Raw genomic sequence first — 17,683 nt, 5'->3', positions numbered from 1 at the left:
AAAGGGACGCTTCTTTTAATGCTGAGTTTATATTTTGAATGCACATAAGTCATTTCAAGCCTTATTCATACAGTTTTGTTGAATAGAAAATACATCATATAACATCTTTATATGTTCATATTTTCATCATATTTGTTTACTGGAGCTTGTGTCCTCAAAGGTTACTACACATTTTTTCAATTAACTGGTTTTAATATTATCTAAGATTAGCAAATGACTAATGTCATGAATTGTGTTTCTGAGAGTACATGAAAAGGTATTTGTCCCCTTTCTGAGATTTTCTGTTTTATTTATATTTTTTATACTGAATGTTATCAGATCTTCAACCAACATATAATGTTAGATAAACGGAACCAGAGTTTACAAATAACAAGATAAAATTGAGACTTATTTTAGTTATTTAATTAAGTTATAAATATATATATATATGTAGTAATTAAGTTATCTAACACCCATTTTCCCCTGTGTGAAAAGGTAATTGCTCCCTTACTCTCAGTAACTGGTTGTGCCACATTTAACTGCAATGACTCCAACCAACCACTTCCTGTAGTTGTTGATCAGTCTCTCACGTCGCTGTGGAGGAATTTTGGTCCACTCTTCCACGTAGAACTGCTGTAAATCAGCAACCATTTGAGGGTTTTCAAGCATAAACTGCTCGTTTCAAATCCTGCCACAACATCTCAATTGGGATTAGGTTTGGACTTTGACTAGGCCATTCTAAAACTTCAAATTTGTTGCTTTTTATACATTTTCATGTAGCCTTAATTCTACAGGATAATGTCAGGCCATCTGTCTGTGAGCTGAAGCTGAACCGCAGCTGGGTCATGCAGCAAGACAATGATCCAAAAACACACAATCCTCTGTTACAGAGCAGAATTCATCGTTCCTTCTATTAAGGCAAGTCGTCCAAGTCCTGAGGCAGCAAAACATCCTTAAAACCATCACACTACCATCCACCATGCTTGTGTTTGGTTTTCGCCAGACATAATGGGACCCATCTCATCCAAAAAGTTATACTTTTGACTAATCTATCCATATAACATTCCTCCAAGAGTCTCGATGATCATACAGGTGTTTCCAGGTGCAGAATGGCAATTTTGGTCTATACAGAAATGGTTTGTTGAGATGGAAGTATGTTTATATCTTACAATGACATAATCTATCAGTGCCCAAACCTCACTAATGCTCTTGTGGCTGAATGGAGTCCTCGCAACAATGTTCCAACATCTAGTGGAAAGCCTTCCCAGAAGAGTGGAAGCTGTTATAGCAGCAATGTTCCAACATCTAGTGGAAAGCCTTCCCAGAAGAGTGGAGGCTGTTATAGCAGTAAAAGGGGGACCAACTCCATATTAATGCCCATGATTTTGGAATTAGATTTTCGATGAGCAGATGACCACCTACACGTTCTAGGGAGTTTTTCCTAGCCACCGTGCTTCTACACCTGCATTGCTTGTTGTTTGGGGTTTTAGGCTGGGTTTCTGTACAGCACTTTGAGATATCAGCTGATGTACGAAGGGCTTTATAAATACATTTGATTTGATTTTGATTTAGTGTTTAAAAAAAAATTGGGTATTCATTTTTTTAGGCATCCTCTTGGACGTTTGTTAAGCATGTACTAGAAACTCTCTTACATTTTTGCTAATTATCTGGCTATAAGATATGTTGGGGAAAACGTTCAAACATACACTGTCACAAAGACAATCAAATCAAATCGTATTCGTCACATATTAAGCTAATTTTATTAAGGGTGTAAGGAAATGCTTGTGCTCCAACAGTGTAGTAGTATCTAAAAATTCACAACAATACATACAAATCTAAAAGTAAAAGAATAGAATTTAAAAAAATATGAAGGCATTAGGATGAGCAATGTCGGAGAGGCATTGAATGTAGTATACAATAGAATGTAGTATACAATAGAATGTAGTATATACAGTGCCATCAGAATGTATTCAGACCCCTTGACTTTTTCCACATTTTATTATGTTACAGCCTGATTCTAAAATTGATTAAATTGTTTTTTTCCCCTCATCAATCTACACACAATACCCCATAATGACAAAGCAAAAACAGGTTTTAAGAAATGTTTGCTAAGTTATTAAAAATGTAAAACTGAAATATCACATTTACTTGTGATTCTGAGGTCCTGAGCAGGTTTTCATCAAGGATCTCTCTGTACTTTGCTCCGTTCATCTTTCCCTCGATCCTGACTAGCCTCCCAGTCCCTGCCGCTGAATAACATCCACACAGCTTGATGCTGCCACCACCACGCTTCAACGTAGGGATGGTGCCAGGTTTCCTCCAGATGTGACGCTTGGCATTCAGGCCAAAGATTTCAATCTTGGTTTCATCAGACCAGTGAATCTTGTTTAGGTGCCTTTTGGCAAACACCAAGCGGGCTGTCATGTGCCTTTTACTGAAGAGTGGCTTCCATCTGGCCACTCTGCCATAAAGGCCTGATTTGTGTAGTGCTGCAGAGATGGTATCAGAACTCAGGATAAGACCCAGGTGCAGACAGCTAGAGTCACAGATGTTTATTGACACAAACAAGGCGAAGGTAAAAGACAGGTCAAAGGCAGGCAGAGGTCCGTAATCCAGGGCAGATACAGAATGGCAGGCAGGCTCGGGGTCAGGATAGGCAGAGGTTCTTAAAAGGGTCTGGGTCAGGCAGGTACAGCCTTTCCAAATCATGTCCAATCAATTGAATTTACCACAGGTGGACTCCAATCAAGTTGTAGAAACATCTCAAGGATGATCAATGAAACAGGATGCACCTGAGCTCAATTTCCAATCTCATAGCGAAAGGTCTGAATACTTGTTTTTAATGAATTTGCAAAACATTTCTAAAACCGGTTTATGCTTTATCATTATGTGTAGATTTATGAGGAAAAACGATTATTTAATAATGAGTAATGTAAAAACCTAAATAGATGAAATCACTACCTTTAACATGGCCATTCTAATTAAAAATATAACAGATGACCTTGAAAGAGGGAAAGCCCTCCATTTCTTGCTGTGGGGTAAAACAGACACTAGAAAAAATGACCATTCATCCATGTACAACACACAGTACCTCCTCAGTACAATCCTGGTTAGGTCAGGGTGTGACTTGGGTGGGCAAATCTATGTGTTCTATTTCTTTGTTGGCCAGGTATGGTTCCCAATCAGAGGCAGCTGTCTATCGTTGTCTCTGATTGGGGATCATACTTAGGCAGCCCTTTTCCCCACCTTCAGTTGTGGGATCTTGTTTTTGTTAGTTGCTGTGTTAGCGCTACAATACTTTACGTGTCGGTTCAGGATAATATGTTGAAGAAGTTCAATACTCTGTTCAGGAAGTTCCCCTGGAGAGAGAAACCTCCTAGAGTCAGCTGCTCAAAATGATCATTGGACAGAAATAGAGGAGGCCTGTGCATTCCTGATATTCAAAAATACTGGTTGGCGTTTTAATGCAAGGTACCATTTCAAATTGGCTAATAACAAGCATCCTAAAATCCCACTTTTTGGGTGATCAAAGAACAAGAGGTCTGTGTTACAATCTGAAATACTGGGAAGGGATAACTAATCCCATCATAAAATGATGTGACATTACCTTTAGTTTACATAAAACGTTTAGCTTTGTTCCAATACAATCAGCCCAAGCCCCTCATTGGCCAAATCAGGGTTTGTTGAATGATGGAAAACCTTTAGTAAATAGAGAATGGAAAGCTAAAATTGTGGACTCATTTATGTTTGATGATAACTCAGAAATTAATTCAATTTACCCAATAAAGATTTCCAACTTTAGAAAACGCTTAATAACTCCAGATATTCTGTATACCAGAGTGTACAACCAGAATATCAGTCCCCTTTGGACCCAGTGATATCTGTTTTGAATCATGGAAACTTCCAAGGAGATTAAACAACTAAAGAAGTTTATCTCCCTTGCTTGTATGTGTGTGTGCGCGTAAAACGCCTTCTTGCCTTGAATTTGAAGAACAATGGTATTGTGTTAGTGGAATTGTGGATCAGAATGTACAATGACACACTAACGTTGGAAAAACTGTCCTGTCGTTCCAATGAAATTAATTCACCTGGTAATGAGATGTGGGTTTATTCACCTGGTAATGAGATGTGGGTTTATTCACCTGGGTTCTACAGACTTCCATTGTGTCTGTGCAGCTAACAGGTAAGCTAACAGGTAGGCTAACAGGTAAGCTAACAGGTAGGCTAACAGGTAGGCTAACAGGTAGGCTAACAGGTAAGCTTACAGGTAGGCTAACAGGTAAACTAACAGGTAAACTAACAGGTAAGCTTACAGGTAAACTAACAGGTAGGCTAACAGGTAGGCTAAAAGGTAGGCTAACATGTAGGCTAACAGGTAAACTAACAGGCCAGAAGGTAAATTCACCTTGATCTCTGATCTCTCATTGAGCAAACTAGGCCAGGAGTTCAGCAGCTCGCTATTGACAACCAATAACTATCTGTGAGAGTAAACAATAGACAGCTTGTGAATGACAGTCAACCTTATGTACTATAATCCTCCTGGTCATGACAGTCAGTCGTCGATACTGTAATCCTCCTTGTCAGGACAGTCGTCGGTACTGTAATCCTCCTGGTCAGGACAGTCATCAGTACTGTAATCCTCCTGGTCAGGACAGTCAGTCATCGGTACTGTAATCCTCCTGGTCAGGACAGTCATCGGTACTGTAATCCTCCTGGTCAGGACAGTCATCGGTACTGTAATCCTCCTGGTCAGGACAGTCAGTCATCGGTACTGTAATCCTCCTGGTCAGGACAGTCATCGGTACTGTAATCCTCCTGGTCAGGACAGTCATCAGTACTGTAATCCTCCTGGTCAGGACAGTCAGTCATCGGTACTGTAATCCTCCTGGTCAGGACAGTCAGTCATCGGTACTGTAATCCTCCTGGTCAGGACAGTCATAGGTACTGTAATCCTCCTGGTCAGGACAGTCATCAGTACTGTAATCCTCCTGGTCAGGACAGTCATCAGTGCTGTAATCCTCCTGATCAGGACAGTCAGTCATCGGTACTGTAATCCTCCTGGTCAGGACAGTCATCAGTACTGTAATCCTCCTGGTCAGGACAGTCATCAGTACTGTAATCCTCCTGGTCAGGACAGTCAGTCATCGGTACTGTAATCCTCCTGGTCAGGACAGTCATCGGTACTGTAATCCTCCTGGTCAGGACAGTCATCAGTACTGTAATCCTCCTGGTCAGGACAGTCAGTCCTCAGTACTGTAATCCTCCTGGTCAGGACAGTCAGTCATCAGTACTGTAATCCTCCTGGTCAGAACAGTCAGTCATCGGTACTGTAATCCTCCTGGTCAGGACAGTCAGTCATCGGTACTGTAATCCTCCTGGTCAGAACAGTCAGTCATCGGTACTGTAATCCTCCTGGTCAGAACAGTCATCAGTACTGTAATCCTCCTGGTCAAGACAGTCAGTCATCGGTACTGTAATCCTCCTGGTCAGGACAGTTGTGTACAAGTGCATTTTTATACTCTCTAAATGGTTAAATGAGTGAGAAATAGATGTCGTTGTTGCAATCGTTTTTCGTGTGGGCAACATACACCAGGGTTTCCCAACTGGTGGCCCGCGTGCCGAATTTGGCTCCCCAAGTATTCTAAGCAAAAACAAAAGAGTTCATTGTTGGACATAATAGATTCTAAAAATAGATTCTAAAAACAGCAGTTATTTTAATTTGAGTAAATCTGTTCCCAAGTCTTCCCACACAAAATAGAGAGACACGTGATGGTACACACATGTAAGTAAGGTATAGAAATGTTCATGTTTTTGTCAAAAATTATATCTGTTTGTGAGTCTTGCGGTCAATTTGCAGTCTACACATGTTGAATTATTCAGCCACATAAAACTATTTTTATGTGGCTAAATAATAAAACTATTTAAATAAATATATAATATATAAATAAATAAATAAAACTATTTTATAATCTGCCAATTTTCCTAAACTGTGGACAGTTTGTGTTACTACCTTACCAAAGCTTGCATTTTCACATCATACAATTGAGTGGAATTACACATAATTTTTTACTCAGATTGGTGATACAGATTGGTGATACAGCGGCTTGCGGAAGTATTTATCCTGCTTGGCATTTTTCCTATTTTGTTGCCTTACAACCTGGAATTAAAATAGATTTTTTTGGGGGGGGGAGGGTTGTATAATTTGATTTACACAACATGCCTACCACTTTAAAGATGCAAAATATTTTTTCTTGTGAAACAAATAAGAAATAAGACAAAAAATCATTGAACTTGAGCGTGCATAACTATTCACCCCCCTCCCCCCTAAGTCAATACTTTGTAGAGCCACCTTTTGCAGCAATTACAGCTGTAAGTCTCTTGGGGTATGTCTCTATAAACTTGGCACATCTAGCCACTGGGATTTTTGCCCATTTTTCAAGGCAAAACTGCTCCAGCTCCTTCAAGTTGGATGGATTCCTGCTGGTGTACAACGATCTTTAAGTCTTACCACACATTCTCAATTGGATTGAGGTGTGTTGTTTCGCCTTAAACCACTCAAGTGTTGGTTTAGCAGTATGCTAGAGTCATTGTTCTGCTGGAAGGTGAACCTCTGTCCCAGTCTCAATTCTCTGGAAGACTGAAACAGGTTTCCCTTCAAGAATTTCCCTGTATTTAGCATCATCCATCATTCCTTCAATTCTGACCAGTTTCCCAGTCCCTGCCAATGAAAAACATCCCCACAGCATGATGCTGCCACCACCCTGCTTCACTGTGGGGATGTGGTTCTCAGGGTGATGAGAGGTGTTGGGTTTGTGCCAGACATACTGTTTGCCAACAGGCATGTGGGAGACTCCCCAAACATATGGTAGAAGGTACTCTGGATTGAGGAGTCTCCCACATGCCTGTTGGCGAACACCAAACATGTTGGCTTATTTTCTTCTTTAAGCAACTCTTAAGTAAAGCCCAGCTCTGTGGAGTGTACGGCTTAAAGTGGTCTTATGGGCAGATACTCCAATCTCCGCTGTGGAGCTTTGCAGCTCCTTCAGGGTTATCTTTGGTCTCTTTTATGCCTCTCTGATTAATGCCCTCCTTGCCTGGTCCGTGAGTTTTGGTTGGCAGCCCTCTCCTGGTAGGTTTGTTGTGGTGCCATATTCTTTCCATGTTTTAATAATGGATTTAATGGTGCTTTGTGGGATGTTCAAAGTTTCGGATATATTTTTTTAGAACCCAACCCTGATCTGTACTTCTCCACAACTTTGTCCCTGCCCTGTTTGGAGAGCTCCTGGGTCTTCATGGTGCCGTTTGCTTGGTGGGGCCCCTTGCTTAGTGGTGTTGCAGACTCTGGGGCCTTTCAGAACAGGTGTATATATACTGAGATCATGTGACACTTAGATTGAACACAGGGGGACTTTATTTAACTAATTATTTGACTTCTGAAGGTAACTGGTTGCACCAGATCTTATTTAGGGGCTTCATAGCAAAGGGGGTGAATACATATGCACGCACCAGTTTTCTGATTTAAATTGTTAGTATTTTTTTTAACAAGTAATTTTTTTCATTTCACTTCACCAATTTGGACTATTTTGTGTTACATGAAATTACATGAAATCCAAATAAACATCCATTTAAATTACAGGTTGTAATGCAATAAAATAGGAGAAACGCAGAAGAGAATGAATACTTTTGCACTGTATCACTCAAATGAGAGCAAAACCCTTTTTCTTAGTAGCCATCTACCATAAACATACTCATCTACCGTAAACATTCTTATCTACAGTAAAAATTCTCAATTATCATAAACATTGTCATCTACAGTAAACATACTCATCTACAGTAAACATTCTCATTTATCGTAAACATTGTCATCTACTGTTGTCACGTCCGTCGTATGAAGGAGACCAAGGTGCTGCGTGGTATGCGTACATTCTTATTTATTAATAGAATGAACACTGAACAAACGAACAAATAATAAAACGAACCGTGAAGCTAATATGATTAGTGCAGACAGGCAACTAAACATAGAACAAGAACCCACAAACACAAAAGGGAAAATGACTACCTAAATATGATCCCCAATCATAGACAACGATAAACAGCTAGCTGCCTCTGATTGGGAACCATATCAGGCCACCATAGACATACATATTACCTAGACCTACAAAACCCTAGACCTACAAAACCCCTAGACAATTCAAAAATCTAACGTACTCACCCTAGTCACACCCTGACCTAACCAAAATAATAAATAAAACAGAGATATCTCTGGTCAGGACAACAGTAAACATTGTCATCTACCGTAAACATTGTCACACAAGGAGATGAGTTGACAAATGGCTACTACTCTCATCTATCGACAATGTCCTTGACTTTTTCCATATTTTGTTGTATTATAGCCTGCATTTAAAATGTATTACATTGAGATGTTTTGTCACACACACAGTACCCCATAATGTCAAAGTGGAATTATATTCTTACAAATTAATAAAATAGGAAAATCTAAAATGTTTAAGTCAATGAGTATTCAACCCCTTTGTTTTGACAATTCTGAATAAGTTCAGGACAGAAAATGTTCTTAACAAGTCACATAATACGTTTAATTGACTGTTTAATAATAGTGTTTAACTACCTCATCTCTGTATCTGCAATGTCCCTCAGTCGAGCAGTGAATTTCAGATACAGATTCAACCACAAAGACCAGGGAGGATTTCCAATGACTCGCAAAGAAGGGCACCTATTGGTAGATGGGTAAACATAAAAAAAGCAGACATTGAATATCCCTTTGAGCATGGTGAAGTTATTAATTACACTTTGGATGGTGTATGAATACACCCAATCACTACAAAGATACAGGCGTCCTTCCTAACTCAGTTGCCGGAAAGGAAGGAAACTGCTCAGGGATTTTCACCATGAGGCCAATGGTGACTTTAAAACAGTTACATAGTTTAATAGCTGTGATAAGAGAGAACTGAGGATGGATCAACAACATAGTAGTTACTCCACAATACTAACCTAAATGACAGAGTGAAAAGAAGGAAGTCTGTACAGAATACAAATATTCCAAAACATGCATCCTGTTTGCAACAAGGCACTAAAGTAATACTGCAAAAAATATGGCAGGCCTCCCTAGTGGTGCAGTGGTCTAAGGCACTGCATCACATTTGCTAGCTGTGCCACTAGAGATCCTTGTTCGAGTCCAGGCTCTGTCACAGCCAGCCCCGACCAGGAGACCCATGGGGTGGCGCACAATTGGCCCAGTGTCAACTGGGTTAGGGGAGGGTTTGGCTGGCAGGGATGTCCTTGTCCCATTGTGCTCTAGCGAATCTTGTGGCGGGCCGGGCGCATGCACCCTGACACAGTCGGCAGGTGTACAGTATTTCCTCTGACACATTGGTGTGGCTGGCTTCCAGGTTAAGCAGGCATTGTGTCAAGAAGCAGCGTGGCTTGGTCCGGTTGTGTTCGGGAGGATGAGGACGTGGATGAGGACGTGTGGCTCTCGACCTTTGCCTTTCCCGAGTCCATACGGGAGTTGCAGCGATGAGACAAGATACCATGAAATTGGGAAGAAAAAGGGGTAAAAAAATTTTTTTAAATAAACTGTAGGCAAAGCAATTAACTCTTTGTCCTGAATACAAAGTGTTATGTTTGGGGCAAATCCAATACAACAAATTACTGAGTACCACTCGTCAGCATAGTGGCATCATGTTATGGGTATGCTTGTAATCGTTAAGGACTGGGGAGCTTTTCAGGATAAAAAGAAACAGAATGTAGGTAAGCACAGTGGAAAACCTGTTTCAGTCTGCTTTCCACCAGACACTGGGAGATGAATTCACCTTTTAGCAGGACAATAACCTAAAACACAAGGCCAAATCTACACTGGAAGATGAATTCACCTTTTAGCAGGACAATAATCTAAAACACAAGGCCAAATCTACACTGAGTTGCTCGCCAAGAAGACAGTGAATGTTCCTGAGTGGCCGAGTTTACTTAAACCTACTTGAACATCTATGGCAAGACCTGAAAATGGTTGTCTAGGAATGACCAACAACCGATTTGACAGATCTTGAAGAATTTTGAAAAGAATAATGGGCAAATATTGCACAATCCAGGTGTGGAATGTTCTTAGAGACTTACCCAGAAAGACGCACAGCCGTAATCGCTGTCAAAGGTGATCTACAAACTATTGACTCAGGGGTGTGAATAGTTCTGTAAATGAGATATTTCTGTGCCCGGTATTTAATTTTCAATAAATGTGCTGATATTTCTAAAAACATGTTTTCACGTTGTCATTATGGGATATTGTGTGTAGATAGGTGAGAACAAAAATCTATTTAATCCATTTTAAATTCAGGCTGTAACAACAAAATGTGGAATAAGTCAACAGGTGTGAATGCTTTCTGAAGGCACTGTAAAGATGGTTGTGGTGTGTCTTTTAGAAGAGGGTAATGGCCACATGTAGCTGCAGTGAATTGTCCCAGTTCCATTGATTTCCATACAATATCGATGTGAGGGATTAATCTGCTGTGCTATTGATTACAGTACAACAAGCTGGTCTAATCTAATCACCCCAAACAACCCAAAAGTGTCCAAAAATACCCCAAACAGCTCCCCAAAAGAACCCCAAACAACCCAAATAGGTATCCCAAAGAAACTAAAAGAACCCCAAACAGGTACCCAAAAGAAACTAAAAGAACCCCAAACAGGTACCCAAAAGAAACTAAAAGAACCCCAGAAATACCCCAAACAGGTACCCAAAAATACCCCAAACAGGTACCAAAAAGAACCCCAAACAACCCCAAACAGCTCCCCAAAAGAACTCCAAAAACCCAAACAGGTACACAAAAGAAACTAAAAGAACCCCAAAAATACCCCAAACAGGTACCTAAAAATACCCCAAACAACCCCAAACAGGTACCAAAAAGAACCCCAAACAACCCCAAACAGCTCCCCAAAAGAACTCCAAACAACCCAAACAGGTACACAAAATAATCTAAAAGAACCCCAAACAACCCAAACAGGTACCCAAAAGAACCCCAAAGAACCCAAACAGGTACACAAAATAATCTAAAACAACTCCAAAATACCCCAAACAGGTACCCCAAAAGAACCTAAAAGAACCCAAATGATCAGTTCAGGTTCACATTTCGGACACGACCAATGGCTTGGTCTCTTGGTCTGCTTCTAAACAATAGAAGAAGCCGTTAGACTCCGGGTCCCTCACGTTTCCCTCAATGATGATTCCAGTAAACCGTGACGTGGGGCACAATCCTGGTCGCCTGCCATGAATGGAGCGGACTATTGGCTCAGGCAATAGCTCTATTGACGCAGAAGGAGCTAGGCTCCATCCCATGGTTGATGCTCTGTATTTAGAATGGGATCCAGCCCATGGTTGATAATCTGTATTTAGAATGGGATCCAGCCCATGGTTGATGCTCTGTATTTAGAATGGGATCCAGCCCATGGTAAATGCTCTGTATTTAGAATGGGATCCAGCCCATGGTTGATGCTCTGTATTTAGAATGGGATCCAGCCCATGGTTGATAATCTGTATTTAGAATGGGATCCAGCCCATGGTTGATGCTCTGTATTTAGAATGGGATCCAGCCCATGGTAAATGCTCTGTATTTAGAATGGGATCCAGCCCATGGTTGATGCTCTGTATTTAGAATGGGATCCAGCCCATGGTTGATGCTCTGTATTTAGAATGGGATCCAGCCCATGGTTGATGCTCTGTATTTAGAATGGGATCCAGCCCATGGTTGATGCTCTGTATTTAGAATGGGATCCAGACCATGGTTGATGCTCTATATTTAGAATGGGATCCAGACCATGGTTGAAGCTCTATAGGTCTGTGTGCTGTATGTAGATACTGCCCTGGGAGAGAAATCTGGGATTCGTTTTAGGATGACTGATATTTTTCTAAACTTTGACCATTTTCATGTGTTATCTATCAGTGTTCCATAAAGTATAAATATAATAAATAACCTCCCAGACATTTACTGGGTAAATCACCAATGTTTTGGCATCACTGTGCCAGAGTTTGCGACATTCTTTATTTTTTATAGTTTATAGTTTATTCTCCATTAGTCAGCACCCCTACATAAAATTATTTTCTCTGGCTGTGCGCCAGCTCAGTGTTCCAATATCACCCTCAGAGAGATAACAGACTATTGGTGTTCCAATATCACCCTCAGAGAGATAACAGACTATTGGTGTTCCAATATCACCCTCAGAGAGATAACAGACTATTGGTGTTCCAATATCACCCTCAGAGAGATGACAGACTATTGGTGTTCCAATATCACCCTCAGAGAGATGACAGACTATCGATGTTCCAATATCACCCTCAGAGAGATAACAGTCTATCAGTGTTCCAATATCACCCTCAGAGAGATAACAGACTATTGGTGTTCCAATATCACCCTCAGAGAGATAACAGACTATCGGTGTTCCAATATCACCCTCAGAGAGATAACAGACTATTGGTGTTCCAATATCACCCTCAGAGAGATAACAGACTATCGATGTTCCAATATCACCCTCAGAGAGATAACAGACTATTGGTGTTCCAATATCACCCTCAGAGAGATAACAGACTATCGGTGTTCCAATATCACCCTCAGAGAGATGACAGACTATCAGTGTTCCAATATCACCCTCAGAGAGATAACAGACTATCAGTGTTCCAATATCACCCTCATAGAGATGACAGACTATTGGTGTTCCAATATCACCCTCAGAGAGATAACAGACTATCGGTGTTCCAATATCACCCTCAGAGAGATGACAGACTATCAGTGTTCCAATATCACCCTCAGAGAGATAACAGACTATTGGTGTTCCAATATCACCCTCAGAGAGATAACAGACTATCGGTGTTCCAATATCACCCTCAGAGAGATGACAGACTATCAGTGTTCCAAAATCACCCTCAGAGAGATGACAGACTATCAGTGTTCCAAAATCACCCTCAGAGAGATGACAGACTATCAGTGTTCCAAGATCACCCTCAGAGAGATGACAGACTATCAGTGTTCCAATATCACCCTCAGAGAGATAACAGACTATTGGTGTTCTGAACATCATCCCTAGAGAGATAACAGACTATCAGTGTTCCAATATCACCCTCAGAGAGATGACAGACTATCAGTGTTCCAATATCACCTATCACCCTCAGAGAGATAACAGACTATCAGTGTTCCAATATCACCCTCAGAGAGATAACAGACTATTGGTGTTCCAATATCACCCTCAGAGAGATAATAGCTGTCCAGAGAACTGATTCCACATGTCTGGGGGTTTCATCTCCCTCCCTTACTCATATGGTCAGATGAATACTTGGCTCGATGTTCGGGCCATCCACCTGGTAGACCCCTGAAGACGTGGTCTCTACCTAATAAACAACCAATGAATCATACCCCATGACCATAGAAACATGGTTAAAGCATGCCATCAAAGGTCTCCAAAGCTTTACATCAGTGTGGGGGGAAAGCAGGCCTGTAAGAGTGATGTTCTAATCTGTGAGTCACAACATTCCCACATGGTGCCAGAATTATTACGGAACGATCTATAGTACATCACATGAGACTGCTTCTCAACACCATCCTGGTACGCCTGCAAGAAGTCTACGATACTATACAATCCGTCACATGCACATAAGGCTGCTCATAAGATGTTTGTTCTTCTCCTCTTCATTAAAAGTTAAATTCCTAGGGGATAAGGGATAGATTTGGGATTCAGAGTATCCTGATCAAATGAGTCCTTCATTTACGGGAAACAGGAAATGCCTAAACAGGTGCGACATCCTGTTTTCTCCACTCCAGAGATTCACAGCATCACGTCTGTGAGGTTTGAGGTCTGAGGGCTGAGCCGGTGTTCCAAATGGCCCACTATTCCTTATACAGTGGACTACTGTTGACCAGGGCCCATAGGGGAAAGGGTGCCATTTTGGACATATGCTGAGAAAGTCTCTTTGGCAGAGCAGAGCGTCTTGACTGCTGCTCAAATTCATCAGTAGTCCCCAGCTCATATATTGACTCAATCTTATAGGAACAGAGACTCGTCTGTTTCTCACCTTTCCTCTCATTTACCTCATTAATATCATCTATATGGTGGGCCTCCCCATCAGGGACTCCTAACCTCATTAATATCATCTATACGATGGGCCTCCCCATCCGGGACTCCTAACCTCATTAATATCATCTAGAGAATGGGCCTCCCCATCCGGGACTCCTAACCTCATTAATATCATCTAGAGAATGGGCCTCCCCATCCGGGACTCCTAACCTCATTAATATCATCTATACGATGGGCCTCCCCATCCGGGACTCCTAACCTCATTAATATCATCTATAGAATGGGCCTCCCCATCAGGGACTCCTAACCTCATTAATATCATCTAGAGAATGGGCCTCCCCATCTGGGACTCCTAACCTCATTAATATCATTTATAGAATGGGTCTCCCCATCAGGGACTCCTAACCTCATTAATATCATCTATACGATGGGCCTCCCCATCAGGGACTCCTAACCTCATTAATATCATCTAGAGAATGGGCCTCCCCATCCGGGACTCCTAACCTCATTAATATCATCTATAGAATGGGCCTCCCCATCCGGGACTCCTAACCTCATTAATATCATCTATACGATGGGCCTCCCCATCCGGGACTCCTAACCTCATTAATATCATCTAGAGAATGGGCCTCCCCATCTGGGACTCCTAACCTCATTAATATCATCTAGAGAATGGGCCTCCCCATCTGGGACTCCTAACCTCATTAATATCATCTAGAGAATGGGCCTCCCCATCTGGGACTCCTAACCTCATTAATATCATCTATAGAATGGGCCTCCCCATCAGGGACTCCTAACCTCATTAATATCATCTAGAGAATGGGCCTCCCCATCAGGGACTCCTAACCTCATTAATATCATCTATACGATGGGCCTCCCCATCCGGGACTCCTAACCTCATTAATATCATCTAGAGAATGGGCCTCCCCATCTGGGACTCCTAACCTCATTAATATCATCTATACGATGGGCCTCCCCATCAGGGACTCCTAACCTCATTAATATCATCTAGAGAATGGGCCTCCCCATCCGGGACTCCTAACCTCATTAACATCATCTATAGAATGGGCCTCCCCATCCGGGACTCCTAACCTCATTAATATCATCTATAGAATGGGCCTCCCCATCAGGGACTCCTAACCTCATTAACATCATCTAAATGATGGACCTCCCCATCCGGGAGTCCTAACCTCATTAACATCATCTATAGAATGGGCCTCCCCATCCGGGACTCCTAACCTCATTAATATCATCTATAGAATGGGCCTCCCCATCAGGGACTCCTAACCTCATTAACATCATCTAAATGATGGACCTCCCCATCCGGGAGTCCTAACCTCATTAATATCATCTAGAGAATGGGCCTCCCTATTCAAGTAATTTCATCAGAATTGCCAGGGAGTTTCTATGCTTTTAAAAACTCCTGCTACTGACTACAACACTCCCCATCACGCAGAGAGAAGAGTTGGATGGCTTTAATATGGTGCTAGCAAGCAACTACTTCATAACAAATTATATAAATATGCAAAACTGTATTGCTTATATGTTTTCTCATAATGAAATATTTTAATAGTAGGATCGATGTATATTTAATGAAAACAACACCCTTCTCGAGAACTGAAAAGTACAAGACAAGAAGCTAGAAGAGTAATCTCTCCCATACTTGAATTATCCCTCACCACACCCACGTGTGATTCTGTCAGCATCCAGAAACAGCATCCAGAAACAGCATCCCTTCACTAATTGTGACGTTAAACAGTTAGTCCATTCCTCTACTTGGTTAAACCCCGTAGGTAAGCAACACAGGAACGGTGTACAGTCAGTCAGTCATTCAGACCAAGGAGCTCTCAACGTCATTGGCTCTGAACCATAAACAAACATTATTGTAGGCACTCTGTTCAGGTGGTAATACACACAGACACACAGACACACAGACACACACACACACACACACACACACACACACACACACACACACACACACAGTGCCTTGCGAAAGTATTATTTTGAACTTTGCGACCTTTTGCCACATTTCAGGCTTCAAACATAAAGATATAAAACTGTATTTTTTGTGAAGAATCAACAACAAGTGGGACACAATCATGAAGTGGAACGACATTTATTGGATATTTCAAACTTTTTTAACAAATCAAAAACTGAAAAATTGGGCGTGCAAAACCCTAACCCCTAACCCTAACCCTAACTCCTAACCCTAACCCAAACCCTAACCCTAACCCTAACCCTAACTCCTAACCCTAACCCAACCCTAGCTCCTAAACCCTAACCCTAGCTCCTAACCCTAAACCCTAACCCTGGGCTCCTAACCCTAACCCTAACCCTAACTCCTAACCCTAAACCCTAGCTCCTAACCCTAAACCCTAAACCCTAACCCTAACCCTAAACCCTAACCCTAACTCCTAACCCTAAACCCTAGCTCCTAACCCTAAACCCTAAACCCTAAACCCTAACCCTAACCCTAAACCCTAACCCTAACTCCTAACCCTAAACCCTAACCCTAACCCTAAACCCTAACCCTAAACCCTGGCTCATAACCCTAACCCTAACTCCTAACCCTAAACCCTAGCTCCTAACCCTAACCCTAACCATAACTCCTAACCCTAAAAACCTAGCTCCTAACCCTAACCCTAACCCTAACTCCTAACCCTAACCCTAGCTCCTAACCCTCCTAACCCTAACCCTAACCCCTAACCCTAAACCCTAGCTCCTAACCCTAACCCTAACCCTAGCTCCTAACCCTAACCCTAACCCTAGCTCCTAACCCTAACCCTAGCTCCTAACCCTAGCTCCTAACCCTAGCTCCTAACCCTAAAGCTCCTAACCCTAACCCTAGCTCCTAACCCTAACCCTAGCTCCTAACCCTAACCCTAGCTCCTAACCCTAACCCTAACCCTAGCTCCTAACCCTAACCCTAGCTCCTAAACCTAACCCTAGCTCCTGACCCTAAACCCTAACCCTAGCTCCTAACCCCCTAACCCTAACTCCTAACCCTAACCCTAGCTCCTGACCCTAACCCTAGCTCCTAACCCTAACCCTAACCCTAGCACCTAACCCTAACCCTAAACCCTAACCCTAGCTCCTAACCCTAAATCCTAATCCTAGTTCCTAACCCTAACCCTAGCTCCTAACCGAAGCTCCGAAATATCCAATAAATGTCGTTCCACTTCATGATTGTGTCCCACTTGTTGTTGATTCTTCACAAAAAAATACAGTTTTATATCTTTATGTTTGAAGCCTGAAATGTGGCAAAAGGTCGCAAAGTTCAAGGGGGCCGAATACTTTCGCAAGGCACTGTATTTCAGTATTTTATAACTAACCATGTTGGGGGGTGGCAACAATTCAGTCCCATTCAAAATCGTATTTTCACTAACCTTAACCCTAACCATAGCTCCTAACCCTAAACCCTAACCCTAGCTCCTAACCCTAAACCCTAACCATAGCTCCTAACCCTAAACCCTAACCCTAGCTCCTAACCCTAAACCCTAACCCTAGCTCCTAGCCCTAAACTCTAACCCTGGCTCCTGACCCTAAACCTAACCCTAAACCCTGACCTTAAACCCTAAAACTAGCTCCTAACCCTAACCCTAGCTCCTAACCCTAACCCTAACCCTAG

Source organism: Oncorhynchus tshawytscha, linkage group LG24 (assembly GCF_018296145.1).
Source record: "Oncorhynchus tshawytscha isolate Ot180627B linkage group LG24, Otsh_v2.0, whole genome shotgun sequence".
NCBI lineage: Eukaryota > Metazoa > Chordata > Actinopteri > Salmoniformes > Salmonidae > Oncorhynchus > Oncorhynchus tshawytscha.
Note: the sequence above shows the minus strand (reverse complement) of the source record.